This window comes from Trichosurus vulpecula, chromosome 2, assembly GCF_011100635.1.
Source record: "Trichosurus vulpecula isolate mTriVul1 chromosome 2, mTriVul1.pri, whole genome shotgun sequence".
NCBI classification, from domain to species: Eukaryota; Metazoa; Chordata; class Mammalia; order Diprotodontia; family Phalangeridae; genus Trichosurus; species Trichosurus vulpecula.
In genome coordinates this window covers 89,824,058-89,849,623 of record NC_050574.1, presented here as the reverse complement: position 1 = coordinate 89,849,623, position 25,566 = coordinate 89,824,058, and positions in this window count along the sequence as shown.

Sequence of the window (25,566 nt, the reverse complement as noted above, 5' to 3'; positions counted from 1 at the left end):
TGTCAAAAAAGCCACATTTCTTCATTAGCCTTTATTCTTCCTAAAAAAAAAAAATGTGTCATCACATTTAGAATGTAGATTTGTCCAGTATTGTCCTTGATCACAATTTTTTTTTTAAAAAAGTCGACTCCATTACATTTGCTCACTATAATCAGATTCCTAAGGTTAGTGGTTTACAGTATTCCTCTCAGAGCCGAGTAACTTGTCCTATAAGCCTAGCTTCTGATAGTTCCCCCAGCCTTTGTTACATCTAAGAAAGATTGTTTTCTAAGGAGATAGCAGCTTGAGCTCTAGGCCTGGTCCTTGTCACAAGAAGCACTCTCCCCTACCAACTCTATCCTTAGATACCCCTGGATTCTCAGGAAGCTTGCATGGCTGGGGGAGGGTTGACTTTGGATGAGGTCAAGAATATTCAATCCTTCTCACTTAAAGTTAGTGCCTCATGAATGCATAGAATACCTAAAAGAGTTAATTCTGTATGATTCTTACCAACTGGCACTGATAGCAAACTTTGAGGGCTGGATAGATAATTGGAAAAGAAATCTTATCTTCAGAGTTGGGAAATCTCAATAAGCTTTTGCATAGAATTTTCTGTTTCCCTCCAGGTTTTCAGTATTTCTGGTTGTGAATTCAATGCTGTTTATCTCCATTAAATGTACTGAAACAATTTAAGGAAAACCCCAAAGACCTCAGTTTATCTCTTTCCTTCTGTCACTTCTAGCCTCTTTAGAAAAAACTAAAACTCTAATTCCATATATAGAGTATGTTGCTGGCATCCAAACCTTCCCAGAGGGGGCAATAAAGAAGTGACGGCAGGCAAATGGAATTGTGTTCACTCTTCTTCCTGCTTTCCTAAGCATGAGGAACATTCAGGGCTGGTCCTGGTGCCAGGGGCCTGATTGGGTCAGTGATCCCAGATTTACCCCAGATCTACCCTGAAGTGGGTGCAAATTCATGAGACTTCTGAAACTAGAAGTTCTTAGGACCAAGAAAGACAAAAGATTTTACTGTAACTATGATCACATTCGGGTTAAAAAAATCAGCTTCACAAGTACAGGATACAGGAGGTATGGTTAGATAGCAGTTTCCTTAAATAGATCTGGGGTTTTTAGTTGGCCACAAATTTAATATGAGTCACCACTATGTCAACAACAAAAAAATGACTCTAGTCTTAGGCGGTATTAAGAGAGGCATAGGTTGTAGGAACTGGAATAGTTGGTCTTTACTCTTCCCGGATCAGAGGACATCTGCAGTATTGTGATGAGTTTTGGGAGCTGCAGCTTAAAATAATCATTGATTATTTGATATCATGTAGAAGATTTCAACCAGGATGGTTGTGTCTTAAACCTGTGTCATGTGAGGATTTGTTGAAGGAACTAAGGATATTTTGCCTGCAAAGGAAAAGATGCAGGAAAGACACAATGACTGATCAAGTATCTGAAGGGCTTTCATGTAGAAAACGGATTGAAGTCAAGAAAAAACTTCCTAACAATTAGAGCTATTCAAACTTTGAATGGACTCCATTGGGAGAAGGTGGGCTGTTCCTCATGGGAAATCTTCCAGGAGATGATCACTTGTCAAGTAGATATATTAAAGTAGGGGCATTCATTTTTAGGTATGAGTTGAACTAGGTGGCCATTAAGACCCCTTCTAACCTCCAAATTCTGGGATTCTGTGGATAGTGACACAGATATTTCTGCAAAAGGAATGTCCCAGAGCTTCTCAGGGCAGTACATTATGGTATCGTTTATGAGTTGAAAGTTATCTTTTGCTTTTAAGAACTGATCATGTTAGGTAATAACTCTCATCCTTCTTCCCCCATATCTTTTCCTTTTGACTTTCATGATGCATTTTTCCACACCCACTTGAAAATTATTGAGGTGGCAACTGGGTTAGATATAGTTCTGTGTGACTGCAGTAGGGTAGGGTTAGAAAAGGGTAAGGGTGGAGGGTTGGAGAGGTGTAAGGCATAGGAATCCCTACTATTAACTGTTTCTGTTCACCAGTAGCCCAACTCAAATCCATTTTTGAGATCCCTGGGGGTAAATATTACCCAAGTCTTGCTTCTAAAGCTCATATGTGACCCCTGCCCAATGTGGTACAGTGGGGAAAGTCCTGGATTGCTTGTCACAGAGCCTGGGTTCTAGTCCTGGTTCCAACACAAAGTGTCCTGGACAAGGCTTACATACTTGCCAAGTGTTATTGATCAAATGGGGAAAATTATCCCAGGCTTGCCTACCTTAAAAGGTCACTATGTACATCAGGTGAGTTTATAAATATGAAAGAGCTTTGAAAATCCTCAAACTGGAGATGGTCTGTCTTGTGGTGGATTATATGGACATTTGACTTCTCTTCAACTCAATTGAACTCTTCCAACAAACCAAAACAAAGGCTTTAGGCCACTGCTCTTCCCTAGTCCCAGTGGGAAAATAGCAAAGTTGGTTCAGGAACTCTCAGCAGGTCAGTACCTTTACTCAAACCAGAGACTCTGGCGAAACTCTATTCTGGCTCAAAACATCATTTTATCTGAACCTACTATTTTAAAAAGTATCTCATTCATTCTTCTGGGGAAAAATCTGTTTGCCCAAATGGAAATTGGCATTGGTAGGAGGAACAAATATTTCATTTTCCAATAAACACTCTAGCCATTGAGGGAAAACAGAAAATAGTGAGCTCTAGAATGCAGACTACCGTCTTACTTACAGTGAAAATCATTTTAGATCTTAGATTTTTGCTTGAATTATAGGGGGATTGAGGGAGAGAGAGAAGTCACTAAAATCGAAATTTCTAATTTTTCATGCCTGATGTTATAAGCAATTTGAGTACAGAGATTGGATAACTAGTAATTGATTACTGAATGATAATTCATAAATTTCCTAACAGTTTTTAGCTCGTGTTTATAAATGCAATGAATTCTATGGAACATGGATATGGATCAGTAGCCAGGGTCCCTGACTAGTTGCCCCTCCCTTGCCATCTACCCCCAACCTTCTTTGGAGTAATGCAGAAATATGTCTAACCCACTCATTACCTCAGTAACTATCAGGTGGCCATGGAAATTACCTTCCCATGAGAGAGCTGTTTCAAATCTGTCTGCCCTAGTGCCTGCCTGGTTCAGAGCTGCATCCTCAATCCAAATCAGCTCAGAAAATCATTCATGGTTTTTTTATTATCTCCTCAAATACTTCCCTTCATTGGTACAGAAAATTGAAAGTTGACTAGACTTATTTTTTTCTCAGCTATATCAGTTCAACAACGAGGTGATAAGTGACATGAAACAGCAATTATTTCACAGGGATTCAAAGTGAACAGTGCACACAAAGCAGCCCTTCATTTAAATTGGCTCCAAACTCTGTATTTATATAGCTGCTACTGGCCCAGAATCTTCTGCCTTGGATTGGTGGTGACAGTGGCAGAGATAGAAAAGCTAGAGGCCATGGCAGCTGTTGCAAGTTCTCAAAGGAGTCCCACCTGCTTTTGACTAAAATGTTCCTTCTGGGACTGACCAGGAGAACTTAGAAAGGATTGCCTGGGCGTAATGGCCCTGATGCTGCCTCACAATATTCCATTAGATCTGTGATCTCATCAATTTTGGAGTTAGGTCCAATGATGTGGAATGTAACCCATCCATGCTTTTCTAGTCCATGAGACTCTTTCTGTGTCCTCCCATAAGTTAGTCCCATGTGGTCCACCCAAAATGTTGTAGGCTTTCTTTCAATATATTGTTGTTGTACAGTCATGTCTGACTCTTCATGACCCTCATGGGATTTTCTTGGCAAAGATACTAGAGTGGTTTGCCATTTCTTTTTCCAGTGGATTAAGGCAAACAGATGTAAAATGACTTGCCCAGGGTCACATATCTCGTAAGTTTCTGAGGCCAGATTTCAACTCAGGTCTTCCTGACTCCAAGCATAGCACTCTATGCCCTAGTTGCCTCCTGCAATATATTAGCAATTCCACATTCCAGTCATATTTCACACATTCTCTATGGACCTCTGTGCCATGTATGCTGTTCTCCAGCCAAAATGGATACATACTGACTCTCAACCATGTCTCAGTCTTTTGTACTCCATGTTTTCCCTATGCCTGAAGGGCCCTCCTCTCACCCTAGCTTCACTATCAACATGCAGCCTTCCCTTATTCTGCTCTCCTACATCCCCTGAAAGTTATTTATTCCTAATCTCATGTCAGACCACTTGTTACTTTTACTATGTATTTACTGTATTCTCATCTGTATGCTTCTAAGAACATGGGTTTTGGACAGACATTGTGAATGGACAATGAGCTGAATAAATGAAGAGTGCATTAGATTGCCCCAGGAAAATTCCATAGTGAACTAAATGACACTACAAACAAAGGCTCATCTTTTTTAATATCAGTATTCTTCCAGCAATGCTGCAGGCCTGCAAGCCATGGAATACAACAGTCTCTGAAGAATAAAAGTTGAGGGATACCCACTGGGCATTATAGAGGCATAGACTAGGGGAGTAGACTACAACAAATTACCAGGGAATTGGAAAGAAGTGGCATAAAGGATGATATCAGAGTAGGCATTCAACAAAAATTGTGGCCCTAAAGCAAAATGACTACCAGAAGAGTTAATATCAGCAGATTAGAGTGCTTCTCTGAGTGGGAACAGTTTGTTGCTAACTTAGAGGGAAATTTGAGCCAACACACAGTTGGCAACAGAGATCTGGTGTATAGCACTGCATTTACTCATCTGGGTCAGAACACTCACAAACATCAATACTAGCTTGATGAAAACAATGGGGAAATTCAGAAGCTGCTAAATGAAAAAACGAGAACTTGTTTACCAGTAGGATAGTTCATCCATCTCTACAAAGGCAGCATTTGACTTCATTAAAACTAAAGTACAAATAAAACTTAGATGCAGGATTCTTGGCTCAGTAAGAAGGCAAATAAAATTCAGTTTTATGCTGATAGTAACAATCCAAAGTGCTTTTATAATGCCCTGAAGGCTATTTATGGGCCAAAGACCTGTGGTGCATCTCAACTACTCAGTGCTGATGGAGCCACATTGATTAGTGATAAGGGCATGATCCTCGAGAGATGGGCTGAACACCTCCATCACGTTCTGAACAGATCACCATCAATCAAAAATGAAGCCATTGACCATTTGCCTCAGGTTGAAGTTAATCCCTTCCTAGTTGAAGTTTCAATTAAAGAAGAGGTTTTGAATGCCATTAGGCTCTTTTTGGGTGGCAAAGCATCTAGTGCTGATTCTATTCCAGCTGAGATTTGTAGGGCAGGGGTTATACAGCTCATATAAAAGCTGACTGAAATTTTCCGGGTTTTACGGCAAAAGGAGGTTATCCCCCAGGAGTTTAAGGATGCCTCTATTGTCTATCTCTAGAGGTAAAGGAAATAGATTGTCCCATGCCAATCACGGGATGTGTGTGTGTCTCTTAGTCATTGCTGGCAAGATTTTTATGGGAATGTTACATATGGGAAATGTTGCATGCACTTTTAGTTAAAGCCATTGTATTATTAGTTTTACTTAACCGTTTTACTTTTTTATAAGAGATCTTTCACAATGTGGGAATAATCTATAAATAAACTATAAAATCAAACCAATCAATAGAACCTATTTTTTAAAAGCAGATAGGCTAGTCATGTGGCAAGCTGGAATGCTTGGATGGTTTCATTGGTATTCACACAATGACAATGAATCTATAGGAATGACTCCAGCATATTAGTGGAACCCTTTGAAAGGTTTACAGAAGGACATGGACCAGAGGCCCATAAGATGAGAAAATAAGGAAAAGTTTCATGTGACATCTTTGGAAGAAGGATCCATATGAATGAGATCATAGATCATGGCAATATGGAAGAACCAAAGCATGGGTGTTGCATATCCCACTACTAAATTATAAATTCCTTGAGAGCAGACTCTGTTTTATTGATTTTTGCATCTCTCTTGGTACCTAGAGAATAGTATTGCAGATGTTAAGCACTTAATAAATGTACAATAATTTTTTTGGAGGGGGGAAGGCAGGGCAATTGGGGTTAAGTGACTTGCCCAAATTCACACAGCTAGTAAGGGTGTCAAGTATCTGGGGTCAGATTTGAACTCAGGTCCTCCTGAGACCAGGGCCAATGCTTTACTCACTCTCCAACCTAGCTGCTCCAATAAATGTTCAATTAAAGAATGAAATGAAACCATATTTTCCTTCAGTTCTTAGTGGCCAATAAATTGATTCTCACTGTTAAGATCCACCCTGTTTCATTGATGCTAAAGAGCAGGAAGCCTGTGGAACAGTGGTCTTTAAGGATTTGTGGGCAATTTCCCATTTTTTTGTTAGCCAATGCAGGACCCAGATTAAACATACTCTCCATTCATTCAGCACTTATCCTACTGGAAATTCCCATCTCTAAGACCAGGGGTTTATAACTCAGGGTCTGTGAACTTAATTAAAAAATATTTTGATAACTCTGTCAATATAATTGGTTTCCTTTATAGTAACTGTGGATTTTATGGATTTAAAAGCATTATTCTGAGAAAGGCCCACTGACCTCACTAGACTGCCACAAAAAAAGATTAAAAATCCCCATCAGACTAATTATCGTTAACAAGTAACTTAGATATCTTACAGTTGAATTGGATGAAGCTATCTACTGGTTCTGTTCTTGTTGCCTTCAAACATGGGTATCTCCTGTATCCTAAAAGAAGCCAATCAACCAAAAAATGCTTTCATTTGACCTGATTGTCACTTCAAGTTACTATGTTACATTTCTCCTTTTCTTAGCCAAACTCCTAGAAAAAGGATGTCTGAACTTTTTACCTCCATTTCCTCTCTCACTAACTCACTCTTCAACCCTTTACAATCTGGCTTCATATCTCATTACTCAACCGAAACAGATCTCTCCAAAGTCTCCCAGGGTCTCTTAATTCCGCTATCTAAAGGTCTTTACTCAGTCCTCATTCTTGTTGACCTTTTTGCTGCATATGACAATGCTGACCACATTCTTTTCCTGGATACTTTCTTTTTTCTATGTTTACACACTATTGTGCTCCTTTGATTCTCCTCCTTACAGTCTGACCAGTCTTTTTGTCTCCTTTACTAGGTCACCATCTTTTTGTGCTCCCTAAGTATATGAATTAAATAGTTACTGTCTGACCAGTCTTTTTGTTTCCTTTGCTAGGTCTCCATCTTTTTATGCTCCCTAAGCATATGGGATCCCCAAGGCTTTGTCCTAGTCCTTCTTTTCTCTCTCTCCACTCTTTGCTTTGGTCTCTCCTTGCTCCAACCCATTATTCACAGTTGCCAAAAAGAATTTCTTAAGTGCAGATTTGACCATGTCACTCCCTACTCAATAAACCCTTAGTATCTCCCTATTGCTACTAGGATGAATTATAAATTCCTCTTTGGCTTTTAAGGCCTTTTACAAACTGGTTCCAATCCATCTTTCTAACCTCATTATACATTATTCCTCTTCCCACATCCTACAATCCAACCAAACTGGTTTTCTCTCTGTTTCTTAAATACTCTACTCCATTTTCAACTTCCATACCTTGGCACTGACCACCCCCATGCTTACAAAGCTCTCTTCCTCACCTCTATCTCATAGATTCCCTGTCTTTCTTTAAGACCCAGATTAAACACCATGTTCTACATGAATCCTTTGCTGATCCCCTCCCCCAATTGCTTATGCCCTCCATCCCTCCCTAGTTATCTACCTTGTATTCAACTATTTTGTATTTATTTTTCATTTACTCTGCATATACTTATAGATGCACACGTTGTCTTTGCCAATAGAACATAAACTCCTTGGAAGTAGGTATCACCTCATTCTTGGTATTTGTATCCTCAGCACCTACCACAGTACCTGGTACAGAGTAGGTGCTTAATAAATCTTTTTTGCTTAATTGATCAACTAATTAGGAAAAACACCTTAATATCAAGGAGGAACAGGCAAAAGTAGTGTAAACTGTAGCAGATATATATGATTCTCTCCCAAGTTAGACCTTTGCATCTCTCTACCTTATCCTCTCCTCTGCCTCCATCCAGAACCTCCATCTCTCCCTGCTTCCCTGAGGCTGGACTCTCGTTTCCCCCCACTCCTTATGCTGCTTCCACTCCTGGGAGTGGTGTGGGATGCAGGTGACAACTTTCTGACTATCAGAACTGCTCCGTGTCAGTAGAATGATAACCAGTCTCCCGTTACTGGCTTCAGCACTTTGCAGATATAGGGGAGAGATTATTGGCTTCCATAGATCAGTTGGCTAGAAGGCAAGTAATTAGATCATGCAAAGTTCCACCTGAGCCATGATAGGCATTGTTTTTTTTCTTTCTCTCTCTCCAAGTCTTCTTTTCAATATTCTTTCCCCAAACTCCTGCAATTATATATTCAACAACTCAGGACCCAAATCCCCCAAGGAAAGAAGCAGTTTGGGAAGAAAGGACAAACAAAACTATATTGAAGCCTCTGGTAATGTCAAGGTACCAAAACACAACACACCCCTCTTTATATGCATATAAAGAATTCTTTAATTTGTTCAACAAACATTTTATTGAGCACCTTTTAGGTGAAAGTCACAATAAAGAGATTTATGATACAGTCTCTACATCCTGGAACTTATAATCTTGCAATGTCAAGCAGTTTAAGAGCAGTATTACTTGTTTAGAATAGCACTTCTCAAACTGTTGGGTCTCAGGACCTCATTTATACACTTAAAAATTGCCAAGGACTTTCCGAAGGGCTTTTGTATGTGGATTATATCTATGGATATTTGACTAGAAGTTAAAGCATCTTGTATCATTATGAATGTAGTTTTAACCTTGTGGATCAACCTGAAAGGATCCCTTAGGCTCCCTGGACCATACTTTGAGATCCATTGGTATAGCAAAATAATATTGGGGACAGGAGAATTGAAACTATCATATTTAACAAGAGGGGAAATGGAAACCCAAGCCTCGGTACGGGTAGAGCAAAGCTTTCTGACCTTCCCCCAGCAGCCCCTTTTGCTTCTACATGCTGGCTATCTTTAGCAGTCAATCCAGACACAAAAGGGCAAGATTTTGTGTTTCACCTCAGAAGCACCTGGCAATAGTGTGGGAAAATACAGGTAGCAAAGGATGTTGCCTGGGCAGGTTTATTTGTTCCCATATCTCCCCTCTTCACACAGAGCTCCTGCTGTGAGCCCAGAGCAACGGAAGGGAATGAGACTCAGACCAGATGTGTGCATTCAGAAGTCAATATCTGTTCAAACACAGCTGAGGATGTCAGATGAGGCAATGCTGCTTTAGATTCTGGCAAGGACAATGTAGGATTATGTTCTTCATATTCCTTTTCTAAGAAACACTGGCTCTACCTGGTAAGCCAGGGGATGGAAGAGCCTAGCCAAGTGGCTGTAAGAATTGCCTGTACGATGTGTCCTTCTTCCGTTTCCCAAATACCAGTACTTCTGAGAGTAGTTTCATTTCCGTTCTCCCCCGCCTCTCCCCACCCCCCACCCAGATTCCTCCTCCATTTCTTCAGGGAAAATAAAACTCATATTTAAGCTAAATATATGCCATTCTATAAATAACTCAAGTCTGCTCTATCCAGTTAGACATGAGTGAAATCATTTGGGCTGTCAGTCAGCCTCACTTAGGAGAAGCTTCTGCCTGAGTTCACTTGGGAAAAGAATTATCTATGAGGGTTTTGGGGGAGGGGTTGCTATTCTTTCTGAAACAAACAAAAAAAGGGAACTATGTGAAAGGTGCCTTATCTTACTAGAGGTTCCAAAAAGCTCCATAGCCTGTACTGAGAGAAAACTTTGATGTACAGTCCTGATGATACCTCAGGACTCCTCCTACCCCCACCCCACTGTCTTGTTTTTTGAGTGTGACCTTGGGGTAATTACTCTGGAACTATGCCCATGGTCTTGCTTAAGTCTGATAGGACTATGTTCCTGAGTGTCGCCTACTCATGCTACCTCTGAACCTAACACTCCTGCCAGTTTCCGCTTAAGCCAGTGATACCTAATCGTTCAGGTCCTCACCTGTCATGAACTGCAGACTTGTTAAACCCACTACACAGCCCTAGCCAAGGGAATTCAGGCTTTGAGACCCATTATTTCTCAGCAAGAAGAGTGAAAGTGACATCAACCTCAGGTGTGAAGGTCACTCAAATGGGCACACTGGTTTCATTTTCTGGGATCATTTGAAAATAAAGAAAAATGTTTAATACTGCATGGAAAAGGAAAAAGAGGAAGTCAGAGTGTCATAATGAATAGAAAGCTGGCATTGGTGTCGGGATGGACTAAGTGTGAGTCTTTCTTCTGATCCACACCAGTTATGTGACCCTGGGCAAGTCTCTACTCTCTAGTGATCTAGCAACTCTCCAAAACTAGACGTTGATCTACATTGAGGAGTTCCCTGATCAAAGAGCTCCCTGTACTGAAGAAATAACACACCTGGACCCCAAAATAGAGCCTGTATGGGGGTGGAGACAGTGATCCTAACATATCTGGACATAGTAGAAAACACTGTTGAACTAGAAGGAAGAAATGAGAATTTGGTTGTGAACGGGCTTTGATTCAATCTGGTGCTCTGGAGGCAAAATTAATTGTGGATGTCAGTAAGAGTGCCGTAAATAAACGAGTGTCATAGGATCACAGAATCTCAGAAATGGAAGGAACGCAAAAGCTAGCTAGCTAATCCAATCTGTTCCTGAAAAGTATTCCCTCCACATCATGCTGACTGAATGGTCATCCAGACTTTAATTGAAGACCTCCAGTGATGGAGAACTTATCTTCCAAGGCAGCTCATTATGCTTCTGAAAGTAAAGTAATAAGTGCTTCCTCCCCAAAAAAGGTACTACTTACCTATAATTAGAGATGTCTATTCATTCAATTAGAATGAGTAAGCAAGTAGGTGGTGACATGAATAGAATGCTGGGCCTAGAGTCAAGAAAATTCATTTTCCTGAGTTCAAATCTGGCCTCATACACTTGCTAGCTTTGTGACGCTGAGCAGGTCACTTAACCCTGTTTGCCTCAGTTTCATCTATAAAATGAACTGGAGAAGAAAATGGCAAACTATTCCAGTATCTTTGCCAAAAAAAAACCCTAAATGGGGTCAGAAAGTGTCAGACATGACTGAAATGACTAAACAACAAAAATTCATTCAACAGCAACAATATGAGAGTAGTATGTTTACTTGTCTCTAAATATTTTTTCCTTTAAAAAACAGGAATTTTGATACTTAAGGACTAGCTGTTTATCTGAGGCAGACTATGACTACATCATTTTTTATGGATAGAGCACTGGGTTTAGAGTCAGAAGATCCTAGTTTTAAATCCTGCCCCACCACTTAATCTGCATGACCTCAGGCATTATTTAACCTCTCTGGGCCTCAATTCTTCAGCTATTAAATGATAGGATTAGATTATAAGACTTTGAAGTTTTTTCTAGCTCTAAATTTATGATCCCACAATCTTTTTATCCCTAGGGTATCATACAGCGCCTTGTACATAGTAGGTACTTAACAAATATTTGTTGTTGTTGAGGTCTAGCCTAAAGCAGCCAGCAGCTATACTCAGACAAGTCAGAATTCAGGATTTTAATAGGAATAACTTTGAGTGCTGGTCTCATTTCCATAGGGAAAAAATGACTTCCTGAGACAAGAGACCAAAACAAGCATTTGAGCTGCGGGCACAAACTGAGGGAGAACCACTGCCCTGATTGCTTTCTGGGGAGATATGTGAGCTGACAGATAGGACAGACCTATGACAGGGGAACTTTCACTGGCTGTCAGATCCTTTATAGAAACAGCAATTCATGTCAGACTAATAGTGCAGGCTGTAATTAGGTGTATTTATCCATGTACCAATGATATCTGTCTCTTGCCATCCTTAACTTGCTTTCTTCCACAAGCAAATAACATGGACAAGTTATGGGTCTTCAGAGTGCTAAGTGAAGGGTTTTGTGGTTAAAGCATTATCGTTGAATGATATAAAACAGCATTTGCATGGACCCAAGTGAATTACGAGGGCAGTGTCTATTCTGCTAGCAGGAAGCATCTCTATTTCTTGAGAGAAGGGATTAGGAAGTTGGATTCTTGGGTTCTATTCTCCCCTCTGTCTCAGATTCTCTGGAGTGGATATAAAAAATGACTGTATCTTTTTAAGATTGACTTAATGTACTGATAAAGGGACTGATAAAGGGATTAGTCCACTGCTATGCATCTTTGAGAATACTTAGATGAACTAATTAAACAGTTAAGGTAGAAAAGGCAATTTGAAATCCCTAATGAACCACTTTGAATGGAAAACCTTAAGAGCAGCTCCATCTTCTTGAAATATCTCCCTCTTTTCTTATGAAGAAACTATACAGAAAATATCACTTCGGCCTATTTTAAAAGTCTGAAATAAGAAAAAAAGTCAATTAGCTTTAATGATGCATGGAATTGTAATGCAATTGAAAGAGCACTTAGTTATAGAAGCATGGAATTCCAGAGTTACAAGAAACCTTAGAGTCACTCAGTCCAACCCTTGGATAGTCTCTAAGATGATCTTACAAATTGTGAGGACTTTTCCTTCTGGGTTTTCTTCTGTCACAGGTCTAGGAGAGAGAGGTGATCAATAATTTTAAAAGTTATCAAAATCAAGGAAAATAAGGAGTAAGAAATGATGAATTTCATGAATTCACATGTCTTTTTCAAACTCCCTTGGTCTTTACCATGCTTCTTCTTTGTTTGGTTCCATAGAATGCGGTAAGTCCCCTTCTTGCCAAGGTTGACTGTCATATTTATGTTCCATGCTTTCCTATCTCCTCTGGGACCTTCTTTCTTTGGCTATTCTTTTCTCTCCCATTTCCACTTTCTTCCCTATTGCCTTTTGGGAGATTCCTAAGAAGGCTTTATGTGAACGTACAAGTCTTTCCCAGTTCTTTGTGTAATTCTCACATTAGAAGTTCTTACATAACCCCAAGTATATAGGCCCAAGTACACGGATGTAGGGGAGGGGAGGGAAGAATTTCTCACATCTGCAACTCGTTGGCTATCTAGACACGTCACTATATAAAATGTCACCCAATGTGTCTTCACAAGCATATAAAGCTTAAGAAGGTAAAAATATATACATTAAAGAAAACAAAGATAACTCTTATTAAAGCTCTTTGAAAATATCTACACCTCAGTGAGTAACCTTTCCCAGAGAGCTTTTTAGACTCAATCACTTCTAGCCATGCATAAGATAGGGCTCCCAGCGGGCTTTACTTCTGGCAGCTCCTGAACACAGAATGCTGACTGCAGTTCTCTATGGTTCCCATCAGGTGGCGATAGTCATTGCTTCCTAACATTGTGCCACCTACAATTTCCAAAATTCCAAGCAGGTGGTATTGCCCAGTCTTTTTCCAAAGAAAAAATTCATACTGCTGTTATGGGAACCATTCTTGTAATGCAGTAGGGGAAGGATTTCAGTGTTTTACTGTCATGGCAGGAGACACAGTTTCTTCCAGCTTACTGCCAGACTGGAGTGCGTCTAGAAAGCTCAAGCCTTGTGCTATTCCTGCCAAACTCACAAAAAAGTGTCCCAAGCGTCAGATACAGATCCTATGCATCTCGTCTTTGAGCTAGTCTCCATTACTGCCACCAAGATGGGACTTCACAACTCCATAGTTTTATGTATTTTCCCTCAGACACCCCAGCATCCAGGCAGTGTATTTCCTTCCCATGTTACTTTTTTCTGACATCTTGAAACTTGACCAACACTCTTGTTTATCTTCAGTTGTCTCCCATTTAATAAGATCTTCTGGGGGCAATGGGAAGGGGTTATTCAAATTATCCAGGGTTGCTTCTTGCCACTTCTTGAAAATGTTGGGTAGTCATGCACTCTCAGATATTATCTTACCAGCAGATTAGAGGTAGGAGGAAAAAAATCAGTCTCCATTATATCTGACATATCCCCTACCTCTCTATCTTGGCACAGACTGCCTCTGTACTTTTTTACCTTCATCTTTTAGAATTTCTAGCTTTCTTCAAGGCTCAGTTCACATACTAACTCTCATAACTCTAACTCAATTTATCTTGTATTTATCTGTTTACTTATCCCCTACATTTATATTTTCAATACGAAGCATAACAGATTGCACTTGCTTTATAGGTTAAAATGAATTAAATTGAACTGAACTAAATCTGGAGAATATGTGTCCAAGAGTTTCCAATGCCAGACTTTTATGAATAGGAAAAATATTTTGATGATATATTTTGTCTCTTTGAGAATATTTTCTTACTGTAAGCTGAAATATAGGAAATGTCTGGTTTGAGAGGGAAGAGGAGATGAGCCATTTATAGCATGAGAGCCATGAAATGACGAGTCAGTAGGGTGAGAGCAAGGATAAGCATCCAATACACATTGGTTCCTAGAGTGAATATGTTGTTTTCTCATCCCAGGGAAAGTGTTTGGAGTTAGAAGCGGGACACCAAAGGGAAGAGCATATGTGGAATATTATACATCTGGAAAGAAGCCTTTTTCAGGGAATAGAACTGGGAAAGTCAGGCTTATAAAGGGAACCATGAATACTTCTGTGGTCCTTGCTTCCAGGGCCACAGAGTTCAATGTCATTCTGCAAAATAGTTAATGCAACTTAACCACAAGTCAGACTAATAGTGCAGGCTGTAATTAGGTATATTTATCCATGTACCAATGATATCTGTCTCTTGCCATCCTTAGCTTGCTTTCTTCCACAAGCAAATAACATGGACAAGTTATGGGTCTTCAGAGTGCTAAGTGAAGGGTTTCGTGGTTAAAGCATTATCATTGAATGATATAAAACAGCATTTGTATGGACCTAAGTGAATTATGAGGGCAGTATCTATTCTGCTGGTAGGAAGCATCTCTATTTCTTAAGAGAAGGTATTAGGAAGTTGGATTCTTGGGTTCTATTCTCCCCTCTGTTTCAGATTCTCTGTAGTAGATATAAAAAATGACTGCAAGGGTATGCACAGTAATCTGGCTGGGTCTATCTTTTTTGAGGTAAATCAATTAGGAAGGAAGAGGACAGGATATGCGTAGTTACCCTCATTTGACTAATTTAGTAATCCTAACATAAAAGGAAATACAGTTAACTTGGTATAACCTGATCTTGATGTTACCATGCTGGTTCTTTGAGATTATTGCTCCCTTATCTAGGCATTGACTTGCCATCTCTGTGATATTTCTTGTATTTTTCTCAGGAATTAAAGGGAAGTTTACTTTCCCGTAGTCTGAAGACTCAGTTCATCTAACTTTTTGAAAAAATTGGGACATCTGATGTTCTTCACTGTAGTTATACTTCTATTCTTTGTAATCTTTCAAATATCACTGACTAGTTCAGTAATTACATCTACCACTTCTTTCAGGTCTTAAGGATTTAATTCCCCCTGGCTAGGTGACTTGCATCCATTAAACCACCACCACCACTGCATTGATCACCATTTCCCCTCAGACCCTGATGGAGACAGCACAGGACCCTGAAACCAAGAGCCTTTGGAATGACAGTGCCTCCAAGGCCATCCACAGTCATCATCCTAGGAAGCAACTCTTGTGGAGATGCTTTCTGCAATTGCTCCTGCATGTGCTACAGCCACATTTAAGGAAGACCCAGAAAAGAATGTTGTTGCAACCAAAGTCCCTAGAACTATCAAATGGTTCAAATCAAAACCTGAACAGAAATGGCAATAAAGAAGAGTCACTGTCATCTTCTGTACCACTGTATCCTAAGGACTGACTTTCAGATGTAAACGATACGTGTTATCTTCCTCATTGGGATGTGAGCTTCTTGAAATCAAGGACTGTCTTATTTTTCTATTTGTATCGCCAACACTTAACACAGTACTTTGAACACGGCAAACACTTAATAATCGTTTCATTCAATCATTTATTCATCAAGGGCAGCTAAGCCCTCTCTTACTATCTCTTTAATTATATTGCATATCAATTACCTATTAGACATTTTTGCATAATTTAGGCAAAATTTTGAAACATACTAATAAGGAATAGTTATTCACATTTAGAAAGGCACTTGGTGATCACAAAGACTCCCTATGGTTTCATCAGAAACAGGCTATGCTGGACCAACTTAGTTACAATGTTGGTAGAAAAGAGAAATTTTGTAGTTATAGCTTCCATAGACTTGGGCAAAATATTTGAAAAAGTCTCTCATGTTATTTGAAAATATGGAAGGATATAAGCAGGGAAAATATAATCAAATCCAAAGAATAATCATTAATGGTTTAATATTAACTTTGAATGATGTCTCCAGTGGAGTGCCCCAAGGATCTGTGCTTGGTCCTGTGCTTTATCACATATTAGGAATAGATGCCTGCTTATCACATCTGTAGAGAACTCAAACCTTGGAGGAACTAGCATACTAGATAAAAGAGTGGGGATTCAGAAGTATTGTGATGAACTAAATCAAAATAAATAAACTAATATAATAATAAAATAAAAATAATCTAATAAAATGTCCTACAAATAAAGGCAAACCCTCATATTAGCATTTAAAAATTTACTTAAGTAAAAGATCGGAGAGGCATGGTTAGACAACAGTTCATTTAAAAAAAGAGCTAGAGATTTTAGTGGGCCACATGCTCAGCAGGAGTCAGTGTGATATGACAGCCCTCCACCCTCCAAAAAACCGTCATTGTAAAAAACAAAAATAAAAAATTGAATGCAATGCTATATAGCACTGAATGAAACTCAATTTCCAGGGATAAGATATTGTTTCTGCTGGGCTTAACTGCAGTCAAGTCATATTTGGGGTATTGTGGTTAGTATAAAACACCACATTTTCTGGACAGTTATCAGTTGGACAGCACTCAGAAGACAACTACATAGTAAAGGGACTTAACTTCATGCCATGTGACAATCAGTTAAAGAACTAGAGATGTTTAGCCTGAATGAGCTAAGATTTAGAGGGAGACATGGTAGTGTTTACGTGAAGGAGAATTACAAAGAAAAGGGAATAGATTAGCTCTGATTGGTCCAAGAGGGCAGAACTAGGATCTGGGTGGTGTAAGGTGTAAAGAAATGTAATTAGACTTCATATGAGAACAAGTTCCCTAACAATTAGATCTAAAGTGGAATGCATTATAGCTAGAGGTCTCCAAGTAGAGGAAAGATGAGCATTCTTTAGGCATGCTGTAGGGAGGATTCCTTTTCATGTATAGGTTGGACCGGAAGGCCTCTGAATAATAACAAGAATGTTGATAATAATAAAAAGCAAGTGGATGCAAACATATAGCTCCAAGGTTTGCAAAGTGCGTTATTTAAATGATCACATTTGATCTTCACAATCTCTCTGTGAGTTAAGGGCTGTTATTGCTTCAGTTTTACAGATAAAGAAACTGAAACTGAGAGAGGTGACTTGGCCATGATTACAAAGCTAGTCTGTGTTTGAGGTGAGATTTAAAGTCATGTTTTCCTGACTCTGAGTCCAGCAGTCTATGCACTATTCCACTAGCAAATTCCCTTCCCATCGAAAAGTCTTTGATTCTTTGAGTAGAAGAATTCAGGGATTGTAAGTTCAACATTGATTAGCTGTTGTGTCATCTAATTTGATGCTGAGCTGCGTTGATAGAGGTATCACATGAGAGGAATTGACCCCATCGTACTCTGATATAGTCACAACATTTCTGAAGTTTTATATATCTACATTTGAACATAGATTTTTAAAAGAAACATTTACAAACTTGGGTACCACCAGAGGAAAATAACCAAAATAAAAAGGAAGAAGGAATTAAGCATTTATTAAGTGCCTACTATATTCCAGGTGCTGTGCTAATTCTTTACAAATATTACCTCACTTCCCTATAAGGTGGATTAGATTATAAGGTGTTTAGATTCTAAGATTTCCTTGTCTTGCTTAGCTATCTAAGTCAGGTTGCCTGATAGAACTGAATTAAACAAGACATATTCACTAAGCTTCTATACATTGATTTGGGAGAACAAAACTTTGCTTGTTCTCATTTCACTGATCCAAAGAATTTGTTCTTTACCCAGATCACAGTAAAGGCCATAGCAAAGAGTTTCAAGGAAGCAGAAAGTTGATTTCATGAATATGCTTCAAAGGGCCATGCTAAACAACTAAGAGCAAAATGAAATCATGAATTTAATAAGTACATTTGAAGAGGAAGCTTCCATGCTTGTATGATTTTTGACTAATTGCTCAGATCATGATTCATTACCCCACCATAGCTCATGAACATATGTTAGTCATAGGCCTAAATGCAATTTGACCCTGGAGGGAGGAATGCCATCAAAGTCAAAAGTCAAAACTAGCTAAATATATTGAAAACAAAGCCAAATAAAGCTTCCCTTTATCCATGCATTACGGTGTAGCGAAAAGAGCATGGACTAGGGATCAGAAGTCATAGCTCTGATATTTATTTAGTTACATGATTTTGGGAAAAATCACTGAACCTCTATGAATCTCAAAGTTCTCATCTGTAAATAGAGAAAAAACGAACTTCCTGACTACCTCATGGGGCTGTTACGAGGGAGCATAAAGTAACCTATAAAGTGCTATATAAATGATTTATTATTATCATCAGATAGGAAGAGACTTGGCCATTGAATTAGGCTTCCTGAATATAAATGGGCTACCTGACCCACTGATTCTAATTGGGTATGAGAGAATTGTAGATTTAGAATGGCCATCAGAGATTATATAGTCAGATTCTTACCCGACTCATCAGTTTGCTTAAATATCTCCAATGAGTGGGAACCTGCTCATTTCACTTTTGGAAAGCAGACAACTCTAATTGTTAGGAAGGTTTTCCTTACACTAAACTTAAATCTTCCACCTAAAATTTCCAACCATGTGGTCATAATTTTTCCCTCTAGGTTCAAACAGAGACAAATTTAATCCCATTTCTACACGATAATCCTTCAAATCCTTAAAGGTAGCTATCATGTCCTTTCTAAATCTTTTCTTCTTCAGGCTAATCGTCTTTCAATAGTTCCTTCTGTAACATGGTTTCAGATCTTCTCACAGTCCTGCTTTCCCTCCTCTGGACACACTTCAGTTTGTCAATTTCTCTTATAAAATAGAGCATCCAGATGTGGACATATACTCTAGATGTGTTGAGACCAAAGTAGTCTTAGTAACTGAAAACCAAATAATCCAAGATTTTAAATTTTCAGTTTGCAGGTTTGCAACCTTAATTCAAAGAATTATTGCCAGTTGTCCCAAAAATCTCTATTTGTCCCATTAACTGTCATATATTTTCTTGATTTGTAGGTACCAGTAGTACTTTTTCTTGACTTATCCAGTTGCTTTTCAATCATGTCCAACTCTTCCTGACCCCATTTTTCTTGGCAAAGATACTGTAGTAGCTTGCCATTTCCTTTTCCAGCTCATTTTACAGATAAGGAAACTGAGGCAAACAAGATTAAGTGACTTGCCCAAAGTCACAGACCTAGTAAGTGTCTGAGGCTGGATGGAACTCACAAGACGAATCTTCCTGACTCCAGGCTCAGTACTTTATCCACTGTACCACCTAACTGTCATTTAGGGGTCTAAGAATGTTTTTGACATTAAAAATTACAAGCCATCACTTTAGGCAATTATTCAAATTTTCTCCATCATGCTTTTTAGCAGAGCTATTAGTAAATTACAAATAGGACTAGTTTGAGTTTCATGTTCTTTTCTTTCTCCGGTTCACCCACTGTGGCCTTGAAAGATTAGCAGCACATTTAAGGGGAAATGGCTAAAGAAGTGTGGCATAAGTAATGAGATACTATTTTGCTATAATAAAAGACAAAAAGAATGAATACAGATGCAAGGTGAAGTAAGCAGAACCAGGAAAATAATAAACACAACTACAAAAACTGGATAGAATAGCTCCACCCCAGATGATTGTGCACTCAATGTAGCCTTCAAAGTTGAGATGCAACAATATATGAATCGATTCTCTGCTGCTTGTGCTAACTTTGGCCTAAAAATTAACACCAAGAAAGCACATGTGCTCCATCAGCCATCATCACCACACCATCCATACGTGGAACCATTGGTTGCAGCAAATGGAGAAGTTCTGAATGCTGTAGATAAGTTCACTTACCTTGGTGGTGTACTTTCCAGGGATGTACACATTGATAAAGTGATTGAGGCACTCATTACCAGAACCAGCTCAGTGTTTGGGAGGCTCCAAAGGAAAGTATTGGAGAGAAGAGGTGTTAGACTGACTAGCAAACTGAAGATCTACAGAGCCATTGTGCTGACCGCATTGTTGTATGCCTGTGAAACCTGGACAGTCTACCAGGGGCATGCCAGGAGACTGAATCGCTTCCATTTGAATTGTCTTAGGAAGATTCTAAAGATCATCTGGCAGGATAAGATACCAGATACTGAGGTCCTTTCTTGAATCAAACTGCCAAGCATTCAGACTCTGCTTCAGAGAGAGCAACTCTGATGGGCTGACCATGTTGTTCGAATGCAAAACAAATGCTTGCCAAAAAAACTATTTTATGGAGAACTCACACAGGGCAAGTGCTCACATGGTGGTCAGAAGAAGTGATACAAGGACACTCTCAAGGTCTCTCTTAAGAACTTTGGGATTGATTGTGTGACATGAGAGACACAGGCACAGGACTGCTCAGCAAGGCATGCCCACATCAGAGAAGGTACTATGCTCTATGAACAAAGAGGAGTTGAAACAGCTCAAAGAAAATACAGGATGTGCAGATTTAGAGAATTCGCCCCAAATATTCACATGGACTATTTGTGCCCAACCTTTGGTACAACATTCTGAGCTTGTATTGATTGGTCTGATCAGCCATAGTTGGACACATTGAAACTTAACTTTAGCATAGTGATGTCATTTTGGTCCTCTATGAAAATGAAAGACAATAACCAACCAACTAATTCAACCTACCACTGAGATTCAGTGATACTGGCCTCTTTGCTGTTGCTCACTCATGACTTTTCATATCCTGACTCTAGGGTATTTGACTTGGCTGTCTCCCATTCCTGAGACTCTACTTCTTCACTCTACCTTCTGGATTCTTTGACTTCAGGTCTTAGCTAAAGTTCCATCATGTACAAGAAGCTTTTGCCAGTTATCCTTAACCTTTTTTGCCTTCTCACTGAAATCATCTCCAATTGATCATATATATGTATATGTATATATATATATATACATATATATATATATATTCATTGCACATAGTTCTTTGAATGTTGTTTCCATCTTTAGACTTTGGTCTCCTTGAGAGTAGAGAATTTATCTGTTTTGTTTTGCTTCTCTTTATATCTTCAGTGCTAACATAGTTCCTGGAACACAGTAGGCACTTAATAAATGCTTGTTGATGACTTGAGAGGAACAAAATAATAGAAACTGAATCCTTAGAAATTATAATGACCAAGATTGGCCTAAAAGGAGGGTTATAAGAAGGCACTCCCTCCACCTTCTTTTCAGATGTGGGAGAGTTTGATTGTGAAACACTACAAATAATGCCAAATAGTTTGACGTGTTAATTTTGCTGAACTAGTTTTTTTCTACCCTTTACTTATTCTTTGTTACAAGAGATGGCTTTCTGCAAGTGGGGAGGGAGTGCAATATATAAGGATGTAATGGCCAAAAAATAAAAAAGAACCATCTCTACCCTCAAGGCATATATTTTATATCTGTAGAGATAAACATAGGTGATACCAAAACAAAAGACAGCCATCAAAATTTACTATTTTTGAAAAGGAAGAGTCACAAGAGGCAAGTAGAAAATCATTCAGTCCCTGAATAACTGAAAGTTTGCTACAGAAGAAGTCAACTAAAATGAAAATCTTGGGATTTTGGGAAATAAAAATAGCATTGCTGTTCAATAACTTGAATAACTAAAATGATTCGAAGCCCACAAGAGAGACCTAACAAAGAGGGGAAAAAACAGTGTGGAGAGCTAGAAGATTGACACGGGGACTCCTGATAATGGCATAAAATTGTTGAGGCTTATCCATCAGCCACTTAACAAAAGTGACACAAGCAGATATATCTTAAGATAAAATGCCACTTTTCAGGACTTTCTCAGCCTAGACAGATTCTCTAAATGTGACACATAGCAAAACAATAGATATGATGCTCAAATTCAAATAATGAGTAACAGAAGCAAATACAAGTAAAACGTTGATGAGAAATGGGTGGGGTGTTTACAAGTCATCTTCTAAAGCCTATACCAGCAGCAACAAGGCTGAAACCTCTTGAACCAACATGGAGGGAAATCAGTAAAGACAGGATTCAAGTCAAATGAGAAAAACAAAACTTTGTAAGATCTGTAAGACAGATTATCTCATTTCCAAGAGGCTTCCTGAGATGATTGGCAGTGTGATTAGAACCATAAACTTAGATGAGGTTCACGTGGCTAGTCTAGATTTACTCATCAGTAAAAAGGAGGCAGTAGGACTTACACTATCTCATGAAGTTGTTGTAAGGAGGAACAATCTTCCCCTTTGCTTTGCCTACTGACCTCCCTGGCTTCCCTTAAGTCCCAACTAAAGTCCCATCTTTTACTAGAAGTCTTTCCCAACTCTGCTAAATTTTAGTGTCTGCCCTATGTTGCTTCCTATTTGTCCAGTATATAGCTTGTTTGTATACATTTGTTTATACTTTTTTGCCCCAATTATATTGTAAGCTCCTTAAGGGCAGGGACTGACTTTTTTAAAAATTTAATTAATTTATTTTTAGTTTTCAGCATTTCCACAAGATTTTAAGTTCCAGATTTTCCCCCATTTCTACCTTCCCCCCACCCCAAGATGGCATGCATTCTGACTACCCCTTCCCTCAGTCTGCCCTCCCTTCTATCATGGACCCCTTCTCTCTTATCCCCTTCCCCCTACTTTCTTGTAGGGTAAGATGGATTTCTATACCCCATTGCCTGTATATCTTATTTCCCAGTTGCATGTAAAAACAATTTTTAACATTCACTTTTAAAACTTTGAGATCCAAATTCTCTCCCTTCTTCCCTCCCCACCCACCCTCATTGAGAAGGCAAGCAGTTCAATATAGGTTATATATGTGTAGTTGTGCAAAATACTTCCATAATAGTCGTGTTGTGAAAGATTAACTATATTTCCCTCCATCCTATCCCACCCCCCATTTATTCTATTCTCTCCTTTGACCCTGTTCCTTTTCAAAAGTATTTTCTTCTGACTACCCCCTCCCCCAATCTGCCCTCCCTTCTATCATCCCCTTCCCCCATCCCATTCTGTCTCCTTTCCTGGAGGGCAGGATAGATTTCCATACCAAATTGAGTGTGTATGTTATTCCCTCCTTAAGCCAAATCTGATGAGAGTAAGGTTCACTCATTCACTCTCACCTCCCGCCTCTTTCCCTCCAATGCCTCTTTTATGTGAAGTAATTTACCCCATTATACCTCTCTCTTTCTCCTTTTCTTAATACATTACTCTCTCACCCTTTATTTTATATTTTTAGATATTATCCCTTCATATTCAACTCACCCAGTGCCCTCTGTCAATATATATATATATATATACATATATATATATACATATATATATATATATATATATATATATATACATATATACATATATATTTCTGCCTTGGAACTGTGAGGAAAATTCCCTCTCCATTGCAGCCACAAGCTCTGCCACACTAGTGCCCCTCTTCACTCATGGGCCATGCTCCTCTCCCAGTCTGGTGCAATAGACCTTTTCCTGCTGACCTTCCAGGTTGTCTTGGGCTACGAATTTATTTCACTCTGTCATTTTGTGGGTTCTGTAGCTCTAGAATTTGTTTAGAGTCATTTTTAACAGGTATTTGGAGGGCTTTGGGGGAGAGCTCAAGCAAGTCCCTGCTTTTACTCTGCCATCTTGGCTCTGCCCCCTGGAACTGTCTTTTACCTCTTTTTGTATCCCCAGGGCTTAGCACAGTGCCTAGCATGTAATAGGAGCTTAATAAATGTTGATTGATTGCTTGATCAGTTGACCGAAAGCATATCTTATAGTACTACACAAATCGGAGCTATTATTCTTGATTTATAGGATGAAGGCAATAAGGCCACATTTCTCATCATATTCTGGCATCTAGAGAACTGGAAATTAAAATTCAATTCACCAAACATTCAAGTATTTACCATGTACAAGGCAGATACATCATCGCATAGGAAACAAAAAGCTGGCTCCGAATCAAGAAGATGTTGCTACAATTTGCTCTCTGACATATTAGCTGTGAACCTATGGACAAGCCACTCAACCTCTCAATTTTTCCAGGCAATTTTCTATGACTGTAACTTGCAGAGTAGTTGCATATCAGCATTGGTAAAGATCATTTCCCCATCCAGCATTTCCTATTCCAATAAAATAATTAAAAAGGCACCAAGTTATAGGGATGCAGTGACCAAAAAATTAAGATTTAGGCCATGAGAGTTGAAGAAGTGGACAAATTTGGAAGGCCAAGGTATTTGAAGGGACATTAATGTGTTTATTGAAGTCTGTATGCACCGGGAGTCTCTGAGTATAAGGGAAAGGTTTGGAGTTGAGAAAAAGACCATGAGTGAGACTCAATTTCTTGAGAAAGGGAGAAAGAATGACTTGGAAGCCAGTAAATTGAATATTTAATGAAACAGTTAATGAAAGATAGTTAATGAAAGCACTTAATGAAAAAGGAAGAAATGAGAGAATATAGTGATTTTATATAAATATATGTACATACATACACACGTACATACATATATGTGATTATCTTAAGAACTATGTAATTGATTGTGTGACATGGGAGACATTGGCACAAGACCATCCAGCGTGGCATGCACTCATCAGAGAAGATCTGCCCTCTATGAGCAAAGTAGAGTTGAAGTAGCTCAAAAGAAACGCAAGAAGTGCAAATTTAGAGAACCCACCCCAAATGTTCACATGGACTATTTGTGTCTGACCTGTGGTAGAGCATTCTGAGCTCATATTGGTCTGGAAGGTGTGATCAGGCTGCAGCACACAACAAACAAGGAATTATTAAGAAGTCATATAAAAGATGTCTTCAAAGAACTATATGATTGAAAAGAGGAGCTGATTATTTCATGGAAGGGAAGGATAATCTATGGATGGTGGGGTTGACCCGTTGGTGACGTCAAGAGAATGCAAAGGTGTCCACCTTCCACTAGTCTATCTACTGCCTTTTGTATGATTCTCAATTTCAAATCTTCAGAGACTAGTGTTCATTGACTCATGGCCACATCACATCAAACCATATTTTCTCCAGCCTATGTAAAATAAATTTGACTAAGACCAGCATTGTCAAAGAGGCAGCATGGCATAGTGAATAAAGTGCTGGTCTTCCAGTGAGAAAGACTTGGGTTTAAATTTTGCCTCAGGTATTTACTAGCTTCCTGATCCTGGGAAAGTAATTTAACCTCACTAGGCCAGTTTCCTTATTTCTCAAATGAGTGGGTTGGACCAGATGGTTCTCTAAAGACTTTTTTAGCTCTAAATCTATGATCCTGTAATCCATAAAGATCCAGGCTATATACCTAAGGATCAAATCCCAAGCAAGATTCTACTTAATTAAAAGGCTAACAGATCTGAAATCAAAGATCAACAATCAGAAAAACATATATAACGTCTTGACACCTCACA